Here is a 22,865-nt window from a genome sequence, read left to right on the forward strand (position 1 = left end):
CGATGCGATGGGTGGGATGGCGGGAGGACTGGCAGCTCCCCACCCCGCCGGCGGGCAGCGGGAATGCGGATCCCGGTGCAAAACCGGGCGGGATGGCACAGGGGGAGGCACAGCAGCGGGGCCTGATCCGGTTCCTGCTGCTGCACGGGGCGCAGCAAGCACCGCTCCCCTCTGCGCCTTGTCCTCTGCACCCTCCCAAATCCCCATCTTAGGGGGGATCACAAAACGCCTTCCCAGCCTGGAAGGGCCCTGCGGGTCGGGGTGCACCAGAGCCGGCCCGGCACGTCTCACCGACACACACAGCCTGGGGGAACCACCTCGGCGTGCCCAGCTTTCTTGCACGGCACCAAGAGGCATCGCTGCGCTTGCAGCCAGACGCGGTGCTCGCCTTCGCCCCCGGCATCCCCTAAGCGTCGGCCGGCGAAGCTCTCCCCCGTGCGGCCGTGGCCCCCCGCGTCCCCCCGCCAGCGCGCCGGACCCACACCTAGGACCACACAACGGGGCTGCAGGCAGGAGCCCAAGCCAGGAATTATGGTCTGTACAAAAGACAATGACAGTGAATCTTGTTACTGGCTTTTCAGCAAATGTAATTCCTTTTTATTAGAAAATTAAAGGGTATGAAAAGCTTTCCAAGGCTGAAGAGCTGAAATGTGCTTTCATAAAATATGCGGCGTCTGATAAAACGGATTTGCTTGTCTGCCTGCCCCGGCCCCCTCCCCCTCCTGGTTATTATTCCTACCGGCAAGGTGATGACTTTTGCCAAAATGCCGATCCTGGCACGGCCGGCTCTCGCCTGCGGAGCCCCTTGGGGACCAGCGCTGCTCCCAGCACCCCAGCCATGCAGCCACGAGGCACCGCGCAGCTGGCGCCCATTTGAGGGTTGGCTTTGGGGTTTTTATGAGCTAAACACCCCTCAGAAGGGCAGCCCTTCCCCTCCTGGGCTGCAGGTAAAGGCTGGTGAAGACCCAAACCATCACCCCGAACCCAGCCGCGAGGATGCAGCGGTTGCAGGCAGGAGGAGAGGTGAAGCCAGGCAACGGCGGACAGAACGCGACGGATTCCTCCCCAGCCATTGCACAAACAGCAATTATGAAAAACCTCCTGGGGAGCCCTCTCCGAAAGGGAAAACCATGCCACCCCCCCGTACGCCGGCACCAAGCTGTGCGCAAGAGGGGCCTAGGCCCTGCTGGCATCAGGTAACACGAGAAATCTCATTTTCTTCCCTTTAATTGTTCCCTCTCTCTGGCTCTTTCATCTTTCCAATGGTCCGAGTCAACATTCCAGGTACGCAAGGCTAAAAGGTTCCTTGCTCTCTCCCGCTCGGGCTTGCAGGGCCGGCACAGGCGCAGGGGACCGCGACACCACGGAGCGACGCTCGCAAGCAGTGCTGCCCCTTCCATCTTTCATGGGCAGAACGCCTCTCGCCACGTCCCTCCGCAGACAAGGGCCACAACGCTGGGGCCCAGCTTGGCACCCCTGCGGGGAGAAGCAACCCCGACGGCGACACCGCTTGTGCCACGGGAGCGCGGGTCCCTGCGTGCTCCCTCCCTTTGCAAGCGAGCGTGCCGTGACCCAGCTATGGCGGCTTCTCCTTTCCACCCCATCCGCCCCGGCGGCCGCGGCCTCCCCGTGCCGCCGGCAGCGTCGCGCGTGTGACGCCTCGCCAGCTATTACCACAGGAAGAGCTGTAACGCTACGGCAAACCTCCCCGCTCAGCCCCGCTACAAATCAGGGTCAGGCGGCAGCGTTGTTAGACAGAGCCTGCCGCTACGTGCTCCTGCTCCTAATGTCCTCCCCGACACGCTTCACGGGGACGCGGAGGAGAGCCGAGCGGCAAAGGGGCTGCTGCCCTCCGAGTCGGCTCCCCCATAGCCGGCAGCGCCGAGGTTTCACGCCGGGGAGGCACGGCCGGGGATGTTTTCTCCCCCAGGGCTGCTCTGGATTACCTTTAACATCTGCAAATGCGGTTAAAAGTTTGCCGAGCCTATTTTTAGAGCCTCTCACCACATGCGATTTCTCCATCGTGAGACAGGAAACGCTGATGAGGTTGTTCGCCACGGAGCCGCTTTCTCCTCCCCGGATGGCCTCCGAGCTCCTCCGGTGCTGCCACGCCGCCAGCACCCGGGCCCCCGCCTCCCAGCGAAGGGACGGCGTCCTGCGGCGGCGGCTACAGCAAGCCGGAGAGCCAGGAGAGCCGCACACATGCCACCAGCTTGCCCTGTGCCTCAGTTTCCCCAAAGCAACAGCATTCGGCTTTGCTGCCCAGCTGGGAGCGATGCTAAGGGCTCAGCGGCTGTCTCATCTCACCTCTTGGACCACGGGATGCAGCGACGCGCCGGCACCGGGCACAGGATTACCAGCAAACAGACCACAGCAGGGACATCCACCACCCGCCCTCGCGCCCGCCGGCCCCGGCACGGGCTGCTCGCCGCGTCGCCGCCATCGCGTTTAACACCAAACGCTTCGGAGCCAAAGCGGAGCCCGGCCGCCCTGTCGCCACCGGCCCCTTCTGTCGCCTGTCACAGCCCCGTGCCTGAATGCGCGGCGCGGGCTCGACAGCCCGCGAGCGCGGCTGCGGCTGGGCGGCGCGGGTACCTGCTGTTTGAATGTCAACACCTCATTTATACATCTTGATTGGCTCTCATCAGCCATGCTGCGTTACACCTGATTGCTCCGAGCCGGCGCGGGGTGCCAGACTGCAGCGCGTAATTTCGTTTAATTGGCCCTCCATCCGAAGCAAAACAGAAATAGAGGAATAAAGAAACAATAAAGCATCCTCCCCTCTGGAAAAAAAAAAATTAAAATCGCTGCGGTTTTTGGGTTGGTTTTATTTTGCAACCATGAGCAGGCCGTGCTGCGGGCCGTGGGAATCCCGTCCCGGCGGTGCCGGATCCCACGCGAACCGTGAGATGCTTTGCCGCCCCGCGGGCTTGGCGCGCTCCCGTTCCCCCTCGGCCCATGACGAGCACCCTGCTCATGTCGCACCCGCCCGTGCTCCTTCTCCCGCCCGCTCTCGCAAACCACTCAGGCTGAAATTTCAATTAAGAAAGAGAAATAATTACCCGCCGCTCCACATTTCCTCTAAAATGGTAGCCAACGCCAGCAAGCCGAGTCACCGCCTCCCGCCGCGTCCTGGCGCTCACCGGCGGGCTGGCGTTCGGCTGACATTTCCAGGATAACGCCGGCCCAGTCGCCGCATGTCGGTGGCCGCTACCGTGGCCGTGCCAGGAGGCCAACACCGCGCGGATGCTTGGAAGATATGCTCGCTTCCTCGGCGAGCGCGGGGCTGCCACGAGCCCCCGCCGCCCTGGTCGGACTTTGTGCCGGGGCTGAACCCTCTGCCCGCGCCCGGCCATGCCCCGGCCGGCGTCCCAGCCCCCTGTTTTCCACCTGGCAGAGGTGTCCTGCCGTAACGACTCGGCTCACCTCCTCGCAGCCCCATGCCGCAGGGAGCCACCGTGCTGCGGTCCCCGCCAGCCCCTGTGCAGTGGGACAGGGCACACGGGAGGGCAGGAGCGAGAGGACGTAGGGTGGCACGACACGGTCACAGATCCCCATGGTCTGTCCCTGGCCAGCGAGACGAAATCCCAGGAGAAGGCAGAGGTGGATGCTGACCTGGGCACAGAAGGCTCTGCCATCATGAGGATGAGGATGAGGATGAGGACGAGGACGAGGACGAGGAAAGGAGGAGTGCATCGCAGAGCTGGCCTTGGGTTTTATGCACCTTGCAGGACTGCGGTTCCCACCCGCTCACAACACCCCGGGCTTGAGCCGCTCCTGCTCCAGCCAAAACCTCCAGCAGGGACCCAAACAGCAAGAAACACCGACGGGCTCGTGCCGAGCTCGGCTCGGGGCGATGCCACGTTCAGGCGGTGGAGGCCGAGACAGCTCCAGGAGCAAGAAGGCGGCGACAGAGAGACTTGCTGGGGAAATGGGTGCTCCCCACACCCTGACAGATACCAACACGCCCAGCGCCGGCACGGTAATCGGCTCGTGCCGCTGTGGGCTACGGGAGCCGTGCCTTGAGTGAACAGTAATTACGCTGCCACCGCCCCGGCTGCCCAGGGAGCCCGCGGGCGCTTGCAAGGATCCACGCTGCTGCGGAACAAGCTGACAACGCAGTGTGTCCCCCAAACCCGACCCTCTGCAGTCAACAGGGAAGGCATCTTATTTTCTCCGGATGTTTCCCCACTCCTCTTCCCGTAGGCTGGAGGACCGTGGAGGCTGAAGCGAAGGCTTCGCGTCCCGTGACTCTGGCAGCAGGAGATGCGGGAGCCCCGGGCAGCGATCACAAGAATGGGGAAAGCAGCAACCTCAGGTTGCAGATTAGTTTCATTTTACAGCCAGGGAGGCAGAAACCTCCCATGGTTCAACATCTCGCCAGAGACCACACAGGGAGCCTGGAGAAAGCCAGGACAGGTCGCAGGGCTCTGCGGGGCGAGAGCATCCCCTCCCCGGGGAGGGAGCTCGCTCGCAGTCAGTGGGACCCCGCGGCTCCCCCAACCCATCGCCGCACCCCAAACCTCAAAGAGGGCCACACGCTGCACCCCTTCCCCCTATGACCCCAAACAGCCCCCCTGCAATACCGACGGGGGCTGCATTTGGCGAAGAGAGGCTCTTTAACCAAGTTGAAATGCGCTTCCCTTGACTCGGTTCCCAGTTCAGCGTAGAGGAGACCCAACTTGGCCGGCAGCCACGGCGCTCAGCTCCGCACGTCCCCACCGAGAGACACATTCCTCAGCACTGCAGCTAAGTGCAGCACAGCCTTGGAGGCCTTCACCCCTTCTTCAATGATAATTTATGCCCTCTGACCCAACTCCCCCTTTTAAATCAGGCTGATCAATAGAGAAATCAGACAATCCTTTTAAGAAACTATCTCATCTGATCCTTTCAGCTAATGATCTCTGCTCTTCTTACAGCTGTTTGCAGATACGTAGCCCAGGCTGCTGGGGAAAGCAGGAGGAAGAAAAACCACTGGGCCAAATTCTTCCTTCCCCGGTCCAAGCAGAAGCAGTGGTGTCGTGGCCAGTTTGCATGGGAGTGAAATGGGAGATGCCAGCCAGGGGAAAACCAAAGCACAGGCTCCCGTAGGCAGGCCGCCGGCTCCTCCGGCAACGCCGCACGCCGGCGCTCGCTGCCGAGCGTCGTGCCGCAGGGAAGCGCTGGCTCCAAAAATCTGCGCCCTCGCCCACCTTGCTGCCGAATGTGCCCTTCTCCCAGCCCGGGAGCATTCCCAGGATATTCTCCTTCATCCTCGCTCTTCCTGCAGGCTCCAGCCTCCCAGCGTGGCTTTGCATCACCTCTCTGCAAAGAAAACCCAGCAACACAAAGCACCAGCCCCGAATCCGGTTCCTGGCTGAGCTGTGGTCGCTCGCACCCCGTGCCGGGCACAGCTGCGGCACCACGGCTCCGACAAATCTGCGTACTGGGGATCTCCACCACCTGGCCGGCAAACCCTCGCTTTATCCCGGCAGCACGAGCTCATGGGTACAGCCTAATTCCGCCAACGGAGGAACTAAATCGGATCGTGGAAGAGGGAGCGATGTCCGGAGCGGCACCTCTGCACAGGAAGAGAACGGCACGGCAAACGTCCACGGCGGAGCCTCCGGAAGGGCTTTATTGACGGCAGCTGCGTTTCTGTTTAACTGGCACAGGAACGGGGTTAACCAGCGAAGAGGGAAGCATTGCAGAGCCCTTTAAGTCTTCAAAGTAAATCAGCTCCTGGAACAAACGCGCTCGGTAGCCAAATGGCCTCTTCTCCTTTATGCGCGCTGGGCTTTTGACATTTATTACGCTGCCCGAGAAGCACGCAGAGGAAGGACGCTTTTCTTGCATCTGAGGGGCCATTTCTCACCCTGGCACACTGGGACGGGGATTTCTCCCCTGCCTGGGCAAGGTCTGGCCCCCAGTATGCCTTCTCCACTGGGACCTCGCCCTGCAAACCACCCAGGAGGGAGGACGGGACCGTGCCCCAAGGATGCTCAGCATCGTCCCCGTACCCACCAGCAGCGAGGGAGCAAGCTCCGAGCCCAGGGCACCCCCGAGGTCGCCCCACCACGCGTCCCCTCCAGCCCAGCCCTTGCTCCGAAGTCGAGTGGCAGACGCAAAACCCAAAAGGTCTGAAGGGGCTGCCGCAACGCAGCGCGGTGCAGGTCCTGCCACAGCAGTCACAGTGAATTACAAGTATTAGAGCCCCGCGCCGCCGTGCCTCTCGCGCAGCAGCAGTCACGGTGAAGGACATGCTGTGAGAGGAATAGAGACTCCTCCGGAGAAGCCAGTCGCTGGCCTGGTGAAAGGTGGTGGTATGAACAGGCCAGCCCTGCTCCATACATCACACGTCGACAGGCGCGGTGAAGGACACGCTATCACAGGACGAGGCAGCGAGGGGAGTTTAGCACGCTGAAGGACGCGGTGTTTGCGGGGGGGACACACGTGGGATCAGCGAGAGCCCACGCCTTTGTGAGCCAGTAGCCGTGAACGTTTTTAATTATTCTTTCCTACTTTATCGAGCATCTAATTTTCATCTACGCGCTGGCCACCTCCACCTGGGAACGTGGCCGGCGCCGCTCCTCTCCAGCACTGCTCCTCTGTCCCTTCCCGGCACGAGCCAGGTGGGACCCAGCAGAGCTGGAGGTCCGTCCCCAGCACAGGGGACCCATCCGGTGACCGACCCGCCCTGCAGCTCCCCTGATGTCGAGGACCATAACGGAGCCGGGCAGAGCCTCCCCGACGCTCAGTGTCCCTCCCCACCGGAGCACAAGCACCGAGAGTCAATTTTAGCGGCTGCCATAAATGCAGCAGGAGCGGTGTCCCCTGGTGAGGCATCGAGCGGTGACTAAGAGCGGAGATGACAATAAAGCGGAGGAAGCAAGGTCTGACTGCAAAGCAGCAAACCAAACCTCCGAATCCAGCTCGGAGGCACTGACTGACGACGCTTCCCCAAACCAGAACGGAGCCCTGCACGGGCACAAGCCGAGCTGGGCTTGCTTGGGCTTGGGCTGAGCTCGGTCTTGGCGCAGGCTGGGCTTGGGTGAAAATCCCATAAACAAGAGGGGAGAAAGGATTCCTCACGTCAGGATGCTGAGATGGAGCTCAAGCCCCCTCAGCAAAGCACACAGAGAGACTTCTGCCCAGCCCTTACGTATAAATCTGTACAAACCTGCCCCCTTAAAAGGTTCTCGGCGGTAGAGGCGGTAGAGATTGTGCACGACTCGACAGACCGAGGCGCATTTATGGCGCTTTGGCACAAGGGATACAACCAGTTGGGATTTTTGCTCGGCTCTACCACTCGGGCACGGCACAGCCACAACAAACCCATTTGAATGCCTCTTGTTTCAAGCAAGGCAGAGATCCAGCCTGTTCCCTACGGAGCAAGCGCCAGACCTTGGGCCAAATTAATCTCCGATGGATCTCCATCAACTTCATGGAGTTACGACCACAATTTGGCCCGTGCCTGACATGTAAATCTGTTCCATTTTTCTTCCGAATCGTCCAAATACCGCAGCATTTGTTAGCGCAGGAGAGGGACGCATCCTCCGGGAGAGATCTCTTTGGATACCGTGCCAGTGCTTCCTTTTTTTATTTCCTTTGCCGCCTGGGATAACAGGCGAGCGAGACAGTCCGCAGCACGTGCGTGAGCTGTTCGGGAAAGAAACAGGAATTTCCTCCTGCCATTCCCAGTCTTTTGATAGGCAAGCGGGATGTGAGCAGGAATAACTCAATCAAGACAGAGCAATTTTTAATTAATTTGTGGATCCCTTCGCTGGCTGATCGCCTTGGAGACAAAAGGGAAGCCTCTCCTTTAACACTTGTGTGTGTCTGGTTCCCTGAGCCTCCCCTTTTCACCGGCGCATCTTTGGTCTTGAAAGCCACACAAAAGGCAGAATTCCTTGATCTTCTGCCTCAGCTTTTGCTAAGACGGAGACACGCACGAGGGGGAGCTGGGTTGGGGTTTTTTTAGGTTTCTTTTACATTTTTTGGAGAAGATTAGAGCCTAAAATGCACACAGAGCGGGGTGGGGAAGGAAAAAAAAAGAAGAAAAGGGAAAAAAACCCCTCAAATCTAAGAAAGCGGAGCGTGTTCTCCTCGCTCAGTTGACACCTTCTGCCCAGCCCGCTCCATCCCCAAGGGGAGCGAGTTGAAAGGTTCACGCTACATCAAGCGGTGAGGAACGCAGCTCGGGGCCGGGCTCTTGCCCTCCACCGCGGCTCCCTGCCCCGTGCCCGACGCTGCGTGGGGCAGAGCCGAGCTCCCGTCCTCCCCTTCTCCTCCCACCCCACCAGCGACAGTGTGGATGCGGGAACTTCCCAGGCAGTGACTGACACCACAATTATCGATCGGCGGCTGCAAAGGCTTGCTCTCGCCTCCCTCCCTCTTCTCACTTGTTTTCTTCTGTGCAGCAGAGCGCCAGCCTTCAGAGACTGCCGCTGGAAAAGGCTCGGATTGACGGAGCGTCAAGATATCCGCCGCCCCTGACTTTTATCGTTCCCTTGTCGGGGGGAGCGAGAAGAGCCCCTGCACCGGCGAGGGTAGCTGAGCCAGCTCCAAAAGAAAGGGAGGAATGAAAAGCCTTCCCCTGTCCTCCACCGAGGAGATGCTCTTGAACCACGAGCAGCTTTTCCAGCCTCAGCCTGGTTGCGTGCGTCTCGGAAATGTCAAGATGCTGGGAAGGAGGAGAGGCGGCGTGCCAGTCATCCTGCCCAAAATCAAGGCGCTCAAGAAAAACACCGCCCTCCCCGCCAGGTTTCCATGAGGCGGCACATACACGTGACCGCGTGCCCATCGGATTTGGCCGTGGTCCTTTCAGAGGCGGGGAGGACAAGAGGCATCCTGGCCAGACGAGGTCACCCAGCAAAGTCCCTGCACAAGGACCGGGACTCCCCAGCCTGGGTGCATCCTCTGCTGCTCGGCACCAACAGCACAGAGGGAGCGGACCAGACGGTTTCCTACCAAAAACTGGCAAAGCAGGAGCTCCAGGTGTCCTCCTGGGTCCTCCACCAAAGGCTGCAATGCCACCTCAGGAGGCTACCCTACCCGATGGCCCTGTGAGCCAGCGCTCCCAGGTCCTCTGTGAGCCCCATCCCTGGCTCAGCTAGCCACCCCCGGCAAGTGTCACCCCTGCCACAACACGGGGACGGCAACCTGCCCACAGAGGCATTCGCAAAGCCTGGCGGCACCTTGGGACCGCGGCTGAGTGTTACGTGCTGGAGCCAGAGGCCTGAAATTAAAGCCGGCTCCATGACCGTTGGTGTTGACACCTGGCGATGGGAGGAGAGCGAGCGATAATGGAAGAGTCTGTTGCTCCGACGCATCGCTGTCAGGGTCAATACACCGTTCTCGGGGAGATCAGACGTCCAGGGTAACCGCCTTGCCTCTGCGCTAAGCCGATGGGCTGGTGGAGCCCCATCCTGCTCACACATCCTCTTCCCGACCCAACAGCCATCAAATGCCACTGGGAGCATCCCCAGGGCTCGTGGCTCTTGTTTTCATCCATGCAGAGCTCAAGCGTAGACGCAAAAAGCATCCAGGGCTGAGAGAGGGACACGGGGGCAATAGGGACCTGCCCCCCAGGAGCTTTTGGCTGTGCCAAACATCCCGCTGCCACATGCAGCATCACCATGGGACCGTGCATGGACACAGGGCTTGGGGACAGCCACCACCTCCCTGTGGTCACAGAGACATTGGCCACCCGAGGGAGTGGGAATGGGGGTGACAAGATCCCCCTGGGGGAGAGCCAGTCCCCCTGCCCGTCCCTGTCCTGAACTGCCGGGCGATGGAAAAGGCAGGAACCCCCTGCCTCGGCCCTCGGTGGCCGTGTCGCACTCCACGCTCTGGGCGAGCAGGGGATCCACGTGGCTTTGCCACGACACCTGTCCCCTCCAGGTGACACTCCAGCTTCAGAGAGCCACCCCAGACCCCCGTGGGCCAGGAGGGCCGTGACAGCGGGGATGCACTGTGCTCTCTGCCCCAGCTGGGTCACCCCACAGCACCCCACAGCACCCCACGGTTCCCCGCTACTGCAGCGAGCCCAGGGCAGGAGGCACGAGCCCTGCTTTGCCCCCTCACCGCTGGCCATCCCCGCGTGCCGCGCTGGGCAGGGGTGGGGGGTCCTGCGAGGACGACAGCCATCCACAACCAGACATCTCACCCCACGGCACCGGGTCCCAGGGTGGGGTGTTAGCCACGCATCCCCTCCTCGAGCACGGCGCAGCACCCCGGCATCCCCAGCACGGACCGCTCGGGGGGGGGACCAGAGGGGTCTCACCCACCAACAGCCCCCTGAGCCAGCTTAGGGGGGACACAGCATCGCACCCCGACCCCACCACAGCCCGACTTGTGCCAGGCTCCCCCCAGAAATCCCAAGAAAACAGAGCGCGGCATGAATAACAAAAGCAGCGATCAGTAAAGGCTCTCCCAAGAGGCTGCAAGTTCTTCAATTAGAGCTCTCATTATAGGAACGAGAAACTCCACGCCGGCTTCTGTACGGATAACACTTTTTTCCCCCTCTCTTTTAAAGAAAAAAGGGAGGGAGGGAGAGGAAGGCTGCATCTCTAATGCAACAGACAGGTCTGCTGAGATTCACTTTGGCTCTTATTTTGACTTTCATCTAAAAGAGCTGCCCTGGGAATCCATTAAGTCCAATTTAAATCGGCTCTCCGCCCTCACGGCTTCTCCCCGCCTTCGCGCTCCCCCCCAGTTCCCTTCTCTCCCACCCCAACCCCTTGGAAGCAAACAAACACAAAAGCAAGGCCAGGCAGGGCAGGCGGCGAAGGGCAGCACCGGCACGGGTTTGAAGCCGTTCCCGGGGGATCACAGCCCTCCCCGGGGTAGCTGCTCCATCTTTATTTCCGCCCAAATAAACACAATCCGGCCGCGTTCGGATACCACCGCGGTGTCACCCACCTCGGCGGCAATTTTGGGGACGCAACGGGGTTTCGGGACCCGCTTCTGCCCCCCACACCTCTCCCCCCTCCGCGCACAGGCATATTTTCTCCTGATTTTATTCCTTTCGAGTCCAACCAGCTCCATCAACGCCACAGCCGGCAAAGTTGGATGGGATCTAACCGCACACTTCGCTCCAGGTTTTTTTTTTCTTTTTTTTTTTTTTTTGTTTCCCCACCCCGAGATCATTCCTTTCCCTTCGGGAATCTCCCCCACCCCGCAGCCCCGCGGCGGGGCGAGGGACGGACCCCTCGCCTTTCATCTCCCCACGCTCATTCAAGCTCCGCTTCTGTCGTATAAGCAGTTTTCCAGCTCCCCCCCCGTAACACACCCGCTCTGCATTGCATCCTATTCATATGTTTTCAATCAGCGCCGTTTCGTTATTTAAAACAAAAGCGCGCAGCCAACCCCCCCCCTTCCCCGACAGCAGGCTTCCGAGCCCCCTCGCCGGGCTCTTCGGTTATTCCCGGGTTTGTTTGTTTATTAACGCCAACGGAGGATTTTTGGGGAGGGGGCAAAATTTGCCGGAGGAGAAAGGGAGCGGGAGGTGAACGTCCCACCGAGGGGTTTTCCAACGGCGCAACCGGATGCGCAAACCCCGCGATTCCTTCGGTTATCTGCTAGATCCGGGGATTTTTTGGGGTTTTTTTTTCCCCCCCCTGCCCCGCCAGCCACCGAATAAAAGAAAGAAAATCCATCAAGTCAGCGTTCTCACGTGCAGACAACGGCAAGGATAGCCAGGCGCCCGACCGCGGCACCGCCGCAACTTTTGTAAGTGTAAAACCACGCACAGCGATAACTCCGGAATTAAAGGAGCCTCCCCGGGAAGATTTCCCTCTGCAGAGGCTCTCGCAGCCCCGCGCCCGTTATTATTTTAATAACTTTGGAAAAGTCGGAGGCAGGACAAGCAGAAGGAATCCATCCCTTGCACGCACACCAGTATTCCCAGTCTCAGCTGTATCTTTGTTCAGACACCCGTCAATCGGCAAGTCAGGAGGATTTTTGGACCGGTTGCAAATTTCTTTATTACTTCCAGAAAAGCAAAACAACCCCCCCTCCGCTTCCTCCGCCGCTGCCGCAAACAGGACACACACACACACACACACACACACACACACGTACGTATCTCCCCCCCCCCAAAACTCCGCGATGCCGGCGCCGTGCATCCATTCAATCGCAGCCGCACACGAGTTGCACAAGAGAAAAATAAATCCGGAAAAAGCTCCGTCCGCACACCCCACACCCCCCCGCCCCGCTGCCTGCCCTTCCAATTCTGCTGCGGCTTCAAGAAAAAAAAAAGATGGAAAAAAAGGAAGGGGGAAAAAAAAAAAAAAGCACAAAGATGTAGCTTGCAACAATACCTGCGATGGTCCTCGCTCTCTCCGCTCTCTCCTGCTGGCTCGCTCTCCTCCTCTTCCAGAGCACAGTAGCCAGATTAGATCCTTAGAAAAAAAAATGTGAGAAATAGCACAATTCTCCCTTTTTTTTTTTTTCCTTTTTTTTTTTTTTTTTTGCTTCCCTTCTCAGCAGCCCTTCTGAGCTCCTTCACTAACCATTATTCATAGACCACTAGGGGATATAAGGTAATTAGAAACGGCCCTATAGCATCCAGCCTGAAAATGTAATGCCAGCGGTAGGAGTGGTGGAGGGCTCTGGCTGCGGGCGGCTCCGGCAGAAAGTGCTCGCTGATGCTGGGGAAGAGGTGAGAAGAGGGGTGGAGGAGAAAGCGAGCGGCAGCGGGGTTCTCCCCGCCGAGACCAGGGCGGCCAGGGACGCCGAGGGGCAGCGGCGATGGGTTTGGGGGACGGTTGGAGGGTTTTTGGGGGGGGGGGGTTGGGTTTGTTTTTTTTTTTTGGAGTGGGCTCGCCGTGCCCGTGTGAGCCGTGCTGGGGCTGCGTGTGTGTGCGTGTGTGTGTGTTTGTGCCAGGAATAGCAATCAGCAGAGGCAGCACACAGAGCGCAAAAATGCCATCATGCAGGGTCAACAGAAAGCTGCAGACATTTTTTTTCCTCCTTTTTTTTTTTTTTGTAGGCTTAATCCTCTGAAGCAGGGGAGTGGGAAAAGGAGGAGGCTGCCGCCTCCTTTATAGTTTTGATTTTTTTCCTCTTCCAGCCTCGTAGGATCAGATTAACCCCCCCTCCCCTCCACGCACACACACGCCAGCCCCAGCGATCCCCGCAGCGGGGAGATGCCGGAGCTGGAGCGGGGCGGGATGCGGGTCTCGCCGCCGCGATGAGCCGGGTGGGATGAACTGGGTGGGCTGGCGCGGCGGCGGGGAAGGAAGGCGAGAGAGAGGCAGCGTAGGGATGCGGGGGGGTGTGGAGGCAAATGAACAAATCACACCTGCAGCTTTCTGCGCGCCCGTAGCCAGCTGCAAGCCAGGCAGCGACCGGCAGGAAAAATAAAGGCGCACAAGCTCCCAGCGCTGTGCATCTGCAGGGATTTAGGTGCACGGCGAGCTGGTGGCAGCTCGTCGCTGGGACTGATTGCTTTCGGGGGGTTTATTTTAGGAAGGAGGGGGAAAGGGAGATGCAACAAAGAGCAATCCTTCCTCGCACACTGCTTTTTCCGAGGGGTGAACCAAATCCGGCGCGAAGGCGAGGAGGGGGAGCCGGTCCCCTCGCCAGGGAGGCCTTTGGTGGCCCCAGAACACGGGGACGCACGCGTCCTGCCGCCAGCGGTGCCCGCGCAGGCTGGCCGGGGTGGCTGCCGTGCGGCTCCGCGTGCGCTGGCTCCTGCCCAAAGGCTGCGAACGCCCAGCCTCGCCTCCTCCCGCCGCTCGGCTCCGAGCCTCTCTTTAATTGAACCAAAGCTGTTCACCTTGATAACGCAGCACGGCGGCAAGTTTCCGAGCCATACGCGGGGGGCTGGAGAGCTATTTGATCCGCTTCCAAGGTGCTGCCTTTCAATTCAACCCCTTGCTCTTGAAGGATGGATAACCAGGCCCTCTCTTTTCCCTGTTAATTACTCAAGATACCAGGCATGAAGCTGCAAAACAGACCAAACCTCGTAAGGGGACCCAGCATCTGCCAAAGCAGACTGCTTGCTCTCATCTCCCCCGCCCCCTTTTCCCCATCCTCATCCTCATCCCCATCCCAGCCCCTGGTTGTTCACAGCCAATACATCACAGCACACCCCCAGCAACCTCCGACTTCACACGTGCCTCCCGCAGGACGACAAACCGAGTCGGGATCTCAGGGCTCTCCGGGGACTCCGTACTTATCCCCCATAACCACCGATCCTACCCCGTCCTTCGCCGTTTGGCGCCACAGGCTGTGCCTGCTGCCCAAGTACAGCCAAGGTGGGACATACCCAATGGACATCACCCCCAGCTTCTCCTCTGGGACTGAAAGAGGACTCAAAGATTTGTTGTTTTTACACTACGATCCCATAAATTCAGCAATCTGGTCCATCTGGGTCATTTCCTGGCTCCGATAGGTTTGAAATCCCCACCTCTGGGAGTCCTGTGATTTTAGGAGAACCTCAGCCAAGCTCTCCTTAAACCCTGACCTCACCGTGGCAAGGAAAAAGGTTGAAACCGCAAGCACCCTAGAGCCCCATATGCAAATTAAATCACCACCAAACGCTTCGGTTATTAAACGCTGCGATTTTTTCCGGCAGCTTTCTCGCTCTGCAACTGCGATTTACGGGTTCACAAAGGTTGATTTCATGACTTTTCGGCACTTCTGAGGTGCCAGCGCCCGCATCACCTCCACTGACATGACACGGCCATGTCTGGCTCAGCCCAAACGCTGCCTGGGTGGGTGACCATCGCCTGGAACAGGTTGCCCAGAGAGGTGGTGGTGGAAGCCCCATCCCTGGAAACATTCAAGGCCAGGTTGGATGAGGCTCTGAGCAACCTGATCTGGTTGGAGATGTCCCTGCTCCTTGCAGGGGGGTTGGGCTGGATGGGCTTTGAAGGTCCCTTCCAACTCAAACCCTTCTATGATTCTCCCGCAGCAATTAAGTTTACTCATTAAAGCCTCCGAGCTCGTAGAGGATGCTGCTGTACAGTTGGGTGGATGGGAAAGTTTCCATCCTTTTGACAAAATCCAGCTCCGGCGCATCCCCGTGCGCGGACACAGCCCCACGCCACGGGTGCAGGCACGGCCCCCAGACAGTTCACCAGCTCTGTCTGCCCAGCAGATCCCACCCCGAGCTACCGCAAACCCAGCGCGACCGGCATCGGAAAGCCTCTTCCCATCTTCCCCGCCGCGAGAGCAGGGCTCATCCTGCCGATCCAAGTCGGAGGCTTCCCTGGAAGTAACCCCCCAATCTCCTGCCCCGGGGGGGGGCCTAAAAAATAATGACTCATTGCAATGTCATTTCTGGAGCTGCTGAAACAAAAGCGTTCTGGCTCCCTCAGCGTCTCGCCACCACGACCTACAAAGATAAGGCATCCTCCTCAGTGCTGAGAAAAATGAGTTTTTCCGCACTTGCCTCCCCTTCCGTCCGGCCCTGCCGCGCTCCGCTGGCCTGGGGTCCCCGGGACCTCCCTGGCCTCTACGTGGGATGCTCTTAGCTGGCTCTTCCTCATTCCTCTTCCTCTCATCCCTCTTCCTGGCCGATTTTCCCCCAGCCCTGCTCCCGACGATCCCGAAGGATTGCTCTCGTCCCCTGGCCCAGGTGCCACCTCGCACCAGGTGCCGCGCACCCCGCGCTGGCGGCTCCTTGCGAGCAGGGAGCAGGCAGCCCTGCCTCAGCTCTCACCAGGCTCCCTGCACCGGTTCCAAGCGGATCCGATGGATTTTCATTTCCTAACTTTGCCCTTGGGGCTATTTCTAACGAGCTTCCTCGTGCTTAAAAAAAAAATAAATAAATCCTGCATCTTGCAGTGCGGTGTTGGAGCGGCAACACTCGGGACGATTGTGCCTGCGAGAAGGCTCAAAATTAATTATGTCGCAGCTATTTTAGGGAGGGGGGCATCACAGTGACCTTCTCGGACCGGCTCACGCCTGGGACCCTGGGCACAGCCGGAAACCCCCTCCCAGAGCAAACAGGTGCTTTTTTGGCCTTGGAAAAGGATCTGCCTGGTGCGACGTTCAGCCAGTGCAGCACGGCCCCGGGAGAGAAGCCACCGACGTCCTCCCGTGACCTCGTCCCCTCGCCGCACTGCGCGTCCCCAGCCCCGAGCCCCTCGTGTGTCCTCTGCCCACCGCACCGGCTCCATCCACCCTCCCGGACCCGTCCCTCTCGTCAAGAGAGAGGAATCCGTCCCAGGCACCTTTGTTTCCGTTAATCAGATGTTTTAATGAGTTTCTCAACGCCCAGCACATCATCGCTTCACGCCATCGCCCTTTTCGAGGCCGGCCCCGCTCCCGCGGCGTGCCGAGGCCCCCCGTCATCTCGAAGGTTTTCCTTGGTGGGAGAGCGGCGATTATTTCTCTCAAAAGGTCTCTCATAATGGAAACCATCTCTCCATCCCTCCTTGGTCTCCTCCTGCCGTGACCCAGGCTCCGTGGAGAGGAGCTCTGCTCCGAGGCAGCGCCGTGTTTCCATGGAAAGAGTGAATAGCAGAGTCTTCCCAGCAGTTTATTAGAATTCCTTTTACTTCGATGGAGAGTTTTAGAGCAAAGTAAAAAGGCTTTAATGTGGGGCTAATGGAGCCCCTGGGAAGCCCAGGAAGGAAATCTCCCCTGGAGAAGAGGAGGCGTGAGGAGAGGGAGGGCAACTTTCAAGACAAATTCCTGGACAGGTTGAAATTTTTTTGCAGAAGCCATCTCAGGCAGCAAGAAATGGAAATGAATGTTTGTTTTATTTTTAACAGATGTTACAAAAGACCTGCCAATAATTCAGCGAACGATGCAAAACCTCGATCCCACTCACTTTTCCCTGCATGTCTTCCATCCCCTCCCTCTCCTGCTCGGTAAGAACGCTTATTTGCATTTAGCATATCATATTTAAAAAATATTAAGCAATAAAATAACAATTGTAAGCCACTTCATTTCCTCCCTCCCTAAGGCTTGGGTTTTCATTTAAATCCTTGGTTGGAGCAGCTATTAATTGTTTTTAATAAATTTTTCTGTCTCCTCGCGTTTCCCAAGCCCATCTACTCGCCCGCTTTGGGGTTCCCCTCTGTCCCGGTCCCCCGTCCCGCTCTCTCCCCGCCGTTCCCCCAAGGGACGCGACAGCTCTTGACTCTGCAAAGCGTTTGGAGCACAACAACCGCTGCTCTCTGCCTGGAGATGCCCTGGTCTGAAACACAGCGTGCAGCCTCCTCTTTGGGGGAAAACGCAGGGATTTGGCTGCGGTTAAGAGATGGGGAGATGGAAAGGGTGGGGGGGGTATGATGAGGGGTCCTAAAATCATCCAGCCAGTGGCTGAAAGAGCACTAAGAAGCCGGCCCCTCTGAAAAATGAGGTGCAGATGCCCATGCACACACACACCCCGCAGCGCCTGGCCAGACGGCGGGCAACTGCGGAGTCGATCTAAAACCGATCACGCCATCGGAGCGGAATTTGGGGGAGTGGGTGAGATACGGCACTTGTGAGCGTCACACACGATAAACACACCTGGGAGGCTGGTGCCAGTCCCGGGCGCAGGAGCCCTGAGTCCCACAGAAGCCGGATTTCCTGAAAACGAGCAAGTTGGGCACCTCCTTTGACTGCAAAACACAAGCCACGATGGCTCCTCCTTTTCACATCTAGTCACAGAAAATCACTTTTCTCCTCCTGACACCCGGTTTTCCAAAGAGTAAGGTCCCACGGAAACCCGGACCGGCCAAATCCACGTGCACGGCCACGTGTGCAGATCACGGCTCCCGCACACATCCCACCTGGGAGAGGCCAGGGCTTTTTTTTTTTTGCAGAAGGAATGGTGCGCTTCCAACTCAGACTCACAAGATGAAGGGCAGGAAATCCAAGGTGATTTTCTGCCTCATTTCTCATCAGCACCCATGCATGCGCGGCCCTGAGAGGGGCACGCTCCGCAGCCCGTCATCCCACACACCGGCACGTCTTGCGCCGGATTCACGCTGCGGCGATGCCTTATTTGCAGGATCCTGAGCCAGAAAAGAGGAGATGGGCTCTGGAGAGCAGCTACAGGGGGGTGCTGATACAAACGAGATGTCCCTGCATCCTTTATAAATCCTAAACCCTGCCTGACTTCCAAGCAGAAAATGGCATCCGTGTGCATTTCCAGGTGACGGAGGAAAACTGGCTGTTTTCACTGAGCTTTCTCCTCCTCCCGTTACAATTCCGCACCTGGTTAGCAACTGTCGGAAAGAGGTTAATCACAGTCCTTAAATCAGGAATCTTGTTGCGGTATGCGCGGGATGCACATCTGTGCTCTCCACGGCTCATCCCCAACGGCATTTGGGAGAAGGCGATATGCCAAAAAAAAAAAAAAAACCCCAACCCCCAAATAAGCCAAATCCCTCCCCAAAATGAGCAATAAACATCCCAGGGTGTGGGACCCCGCTAATTCCTTGAGACGGTGCCGCGGGAGGTGTGAAACGCTCACCGTGCCCCCGGCCTGGCCGCCGCTGCGGGTTAAAGGCATCTCGGTCAGCGCAGTGTTGGCACAGCCGTTATGTCGCAGAAAAGGCTTTTAAGGGGTTCAGTTTTTGCTCCCTGGCCAGCCTGGTAATGGAGGACAGGTCACCTCGAAACGACAGGGGAACAGGGAGCGATCCATGCGGATCGTGGAGACCGCAAGCGCTCTCGGCCCCGGACCCGGAGCTCAGCCCCGCACTGTGTCGGCCCTTGGCCGAGAACAGGCCGGAGCTGCGGCATCCGCCAACTGCTGATTTTCAAACGTTGCGAAGCCTGGCCTGGCCTTGCTATTTCTAGGCCTGTCCCAGGGGATCACCCTGCTCACCCTGTTTTGGAAAAAAGAAGTGTTTTGGAGCATCAGAGCCCTTTGGAGAAGGGCTTGGCTCCTGCTCGGCCGGGCCGCGGGCTGCTCGCACCGCAGAGCTGGCGGCACAAACCGCCGGAGACGGAGGCTGTTAGGCGTGTGCACGCACCCGCACGTGCACAGCCCGGAAAATGGAGAGGAATTGATCCCGGAGGCAAATCTCTTTTGTTCTAATCCCATCGCTGTAACTGGATCTCCCCAGGTTCTCGGCTCGGGAGCTGCAGCGGATCACATCGCTTTCATGCCTTCTCCCGGTGCCAGCTTGTCACATTCCCCCGTCGCTGGCGGCGGGGAGGAGACGAGCGAGAAGCGGAGGCATCGCTCACAGCGCTTGTTTACCTCGGCAGCCGCGCACGAGGGGCGGACGGCGGTAATGAGCAAAAATCCGAGAGGGAGCAGATTGCGGATCTGCGGCATCAGACCACCCTCAACTCACCGGCTGCCCCTTTTTAACGAGGTCCCTCCACGCTCCTCCCTGCCAGGCTCCCCGCGCCCCGACAGCCTCCCGCCTTTCCCCGCTGTCTCGTTTCGATTGCAGAAATGCTGATTCACAGAGCCCGGCGCGGGAGGCATTTGGGAGGCAGAGAGAGGAGCGACCCCGCTGCCGCCGCTTGCGCAGGCAGAGCTGCCTCTGCGCAACGCCGCCCGAAAGCACCCGACCTCCCCGGATGCTTTTACACCAGTGATTAGCGACAACGAAGTCGCTGCAGATTAATCTGCTCAGCGCTTATTCCAGCACCTCTTACCCAGCAACTCCCTCGCCTCGCATCAAGGTGAATTCATTTCCCCGCGCTCTGCTTCCCGGGAGAGCTCGTGCGCTGATTTTTCTCCCCTTTCCGTGCAGGGGAAAGCAAGGCGAAGGATTTCAAACCACACGCCCAGCGCCACACAGCGCGAAGTCGGGACTGCCGGGACGGGGACGCGCAGGAGGCAGGGTGGACGGCGCATGGGTCGCCGGGGAAGCACTCTGCTTTCCAAGCGGTAGGGCAAAGGAATCGGCACCCTGTCCTGCCACCGCGCACATGTCAGAGTCCTCGCTCGTGGGTGCTCGGCTGCATCACCAGCAATCCAGGCCCCGTCCCCTCCTTCCAGGGCGGCCAGCGCCCAGCGGTGGGGTCTGCACCCCTTAGCCTCTTGGCATCGAAAGCCACGTCAAGGGCGCTGCGCCGCGACAGCCGTCGGCGTGAGCCGGACCTGCCCGCCCTGTCTCACCTCCTCTCTCCTGCCAGCGTCGTGCATCTGGTGCGGGCCCTGTCCCCAGCAGGCCGGAAATTGGAGACAGTAAAATGATGCTTTTTCGGGGCAGGCTGTGGGGACAGTGTTCCTGGTAGGCCGGGTCAGGCAAATGGCTGCAAAAGCACAGGCTGGCTGTCCTAGTGTTCCGCTTCTCCGAAATCCAGGTCCCTTCCCTCTGGGACAACCACAACACCTTGTAGAAGAGCTCAGGTAAACACATCCCACCTGTTTTACTCCATCCCGCGTGCTCAGCTGCATCCAGTGACCCCCTTCACTTCTCCTTGAGGCCACGCTTCATCCCAAAGTCACCTGCGGTGCCATGATGGATGCAAACCCTCTGGGGCCTCGTGGGCTGAACAGCACAAGGTGACGCAGGCCTCCCCATCACCCCCACGCTCCTCCCCGTGCCACGTGCCTCTGGGCCGCTCGGACGAGGCAGGATCCAGCCCAGAGCAGGGAAGGCAGGAGGTAAACCTGATGAGCCAGGCTGGGAAGCCAATCTTGCATCCACCTCCGCAAGCTCACGGGCACACACTGCATAGTTCTGGGGACACTGGGGCATCAGGAGGACAGCCCTCATCACCATCATGCTGCTGCAGCCCCAAGGCTCAAAAACCCAAACCACCTTTTACTGTATTACTCTCATTTTTTTCTGCAGGGCTGTATCTAAGCCGTGCCGCTCCCCTGATTCCCTCTGCACGGGCGACCGCGTGTCCACAGCCAAGTGGGGCAAGCTGGCCTGCTCATCTGGCTCAGTGAAAAGCCATGGTCCATCTGAATAGATTTCCACCATGTAAATGGAAAGGCCCCAGTGGGTTTGAATGGGAGCCCTCGAGGTATTATCTCAGCAGTGCCTGGAGGCAACCACCTGAATCCTTCCGTGACCGCTGCACAAACCCAAAATGTCTCCAGAGGCTGGGGATTACGGACAGACCTTGCAGAGGAGCGCCCAGGCCACCAGGTCAGCATTGTCAGCTCTCAGATGCCCTCACGTGCGCCCAACCCTCGAAAAACAAGGCACGGTGACGCTAAGACGACCGAGGCCCAGATGCCAAGGCAGGAAACCAAGCTGAAGTTTTCACATTAATCATATCGAGCTCTATTCTTTTTCATCTATTTCAAGGCAAGTCAAAAAGAGGTTCACACTCTCCCCTGGCAAACCACAGAGGATGACGTGAGTCTGTCTCTTGCATTGCAAGTAGAGTGTGTCAAGCAATTAGCAAGTAATCAGGAATTCAGATAGAGTGGGCAGGATATGATCCCTCAAAGCTCTGGCAGGAGCAAAACCCATCCCGGAGCTTCCCATCAGGCACGGAAGGCAGCAGAGGGAGCAGGGGCTGTTGGTGAGCGCTCGGGGAGCAGAGCAGACACCGCGCCAGCGGAGCCTGCTGCCGCAAACCATCTCGCGTCTAACGTGTGCTGTAGCTACGAGGCCCCAGGCGTTCAAGCACAGATTTCCCCTCACTCATTCCCAGCCTCAACGAGGTGGCCAGGGCAATTCAAAGCGCTGGTCCTCAGGCGTCCTGTAGACCTGCCAAGTCACCCGAGCACCCCTGCGCACATCCCATCCCCCAGCGTTTCGGCAGCGCGTTAGCTCTGGTTGCTGACACCAGTTTTACTCCCTGCAGCTCTGCCCGTGCCGGTTTCCACTCAGCATCCTCCCAGCAGCCCAAATCCTGCTCTCCGGGAAGTCAGTGGCAAAACCGACGCGAGAGCAGGAGCGATCCTTCCACGCGCGCTTCGGGAAGCCGTTTCCACTTTGGTCCCCCAGCGCTGCTACAACCACATCGCACAAAGCACACAGGCGGTACGGCACCACCTCACCACGCTGGGCTCTGCCGCCGTGGCGTGCACCAAAAACACCTCGGAGCAGAGGATGCTCATACCCTCCCCAAACACCTTGCTGGTCCCCATGAGAACCCAACCAGCTCCTCAAGAAGAGAGGGAGGATTATCCCGGGGTGCGAGCTGCCAACCTGGGCGCACACCTCCCTCCGGGCGCGGGGCCCAGGGCACAGAAGGAGCCGACGCGCCGGGCAGGTTGCAAAGGGGACGCCTAATCTGCCACCCACCCTTTCTCCTCTCCATTGCCAAGGTAGCGGCAGACAATGCTATCTGCTGGGTTGTCAGCCGTCCCTCCTCCCGCCGTCTCTTTCGCCAGAAAACTCTCCATCTGTCTCCAGATGGGGTGTTTCTACCACTCCAGTCAAACCGATTCAGAGTGGAACAATGATGCTTTGTTAACAAAACAATTTTTGTGTGTCAAGCCCTCCTTCTTGCGGGTTTTTTTCCCCCCCAGTCCCCAGTGGGTCAGCTTTGTGTGGCGTCCTACATTTTGTTGTTTCTTTCACATTTTAAAGGCTCCGTATTTTAGTACAAAAGGTGCCTGCGGAGCAGCTTTTATCTGCGAGGCAAGATTTGACACATACGCAGATCACAATTGCGACAGGAGGTTCGTGATGTGGTGGTTAAGGGTGGTGTCAGGACCTTCAGAGTGATGAAGCATTATTTCCAGTGATTTTTGCCTCCAGGATAAAAATTAGAGCTGGTCCTACGCTGCTTATAAGGCTTCTGTGAGCCGGAATCCCCCAAGGGCTCATGGAGGGAGCGGTGAGAGAAAGTTTGAGCTTGCTTTGGTGCAGGGCAGGCGTCAGTCACGTCCACCCATCCTTCTCACATCCTCCAGCCCTTCTCGTGTCCTCCTGTGCCGGACAGGTCACCCCTCTTGATATGCCAGAGGAAGAGATGGGTACACCAAACAAATCCACGTGCCTGTGAGTAAACCACGACCTTCTCACCAGCACAAACCCCATGGTGGTCAGGATGGCAAA

At 58.8% G+C, this 22,865-nt stretch overlaps 1 protein-coding gene across 3 annotated transcripts in view; it reads right to left on the reverse strand.

Annotated features, from left to right (window-relative positions):
- RAI1 (retinoic acid induced 1) overlaps nt 1–22,865 on the reverse strand; it is a 71,727-nt gene that overhangs the window by 23,527 nt on the left and 25,335 nt on the right. Inside the window, exon 2 of one of the 3 annotated variants that reach the window (XM_086760148.1) lies at nt 12,303–12,383. The gene's annotated coding sequence lies outside the window, so the exon portion shown is untranslated. Of the gene's footprint in view, nt 1–2,004; nt 2,020–12,302; nt 12,638–22,865 lie in introns of those variants that run through there. The other 2 variants (XM_086760149.1, XM_086760151.1) reach the window with 2 other exon arrangements.

This window comes from Chlamydotis macqueenii, chromosome 15 (assembly GCF_036417535.1).
Source record: "Chlamydotis macqueenii isolate bChlMac1 chromosome 15, bChlMac1.mat, whole genome shotgun sequence".
Classification (NCBI taxonomy): Eukaryota; Metazoa; Chordata; class Aves; order Otidiformes; family Otididae; genus Chlamydotis; species Chlamydotis macqueenii.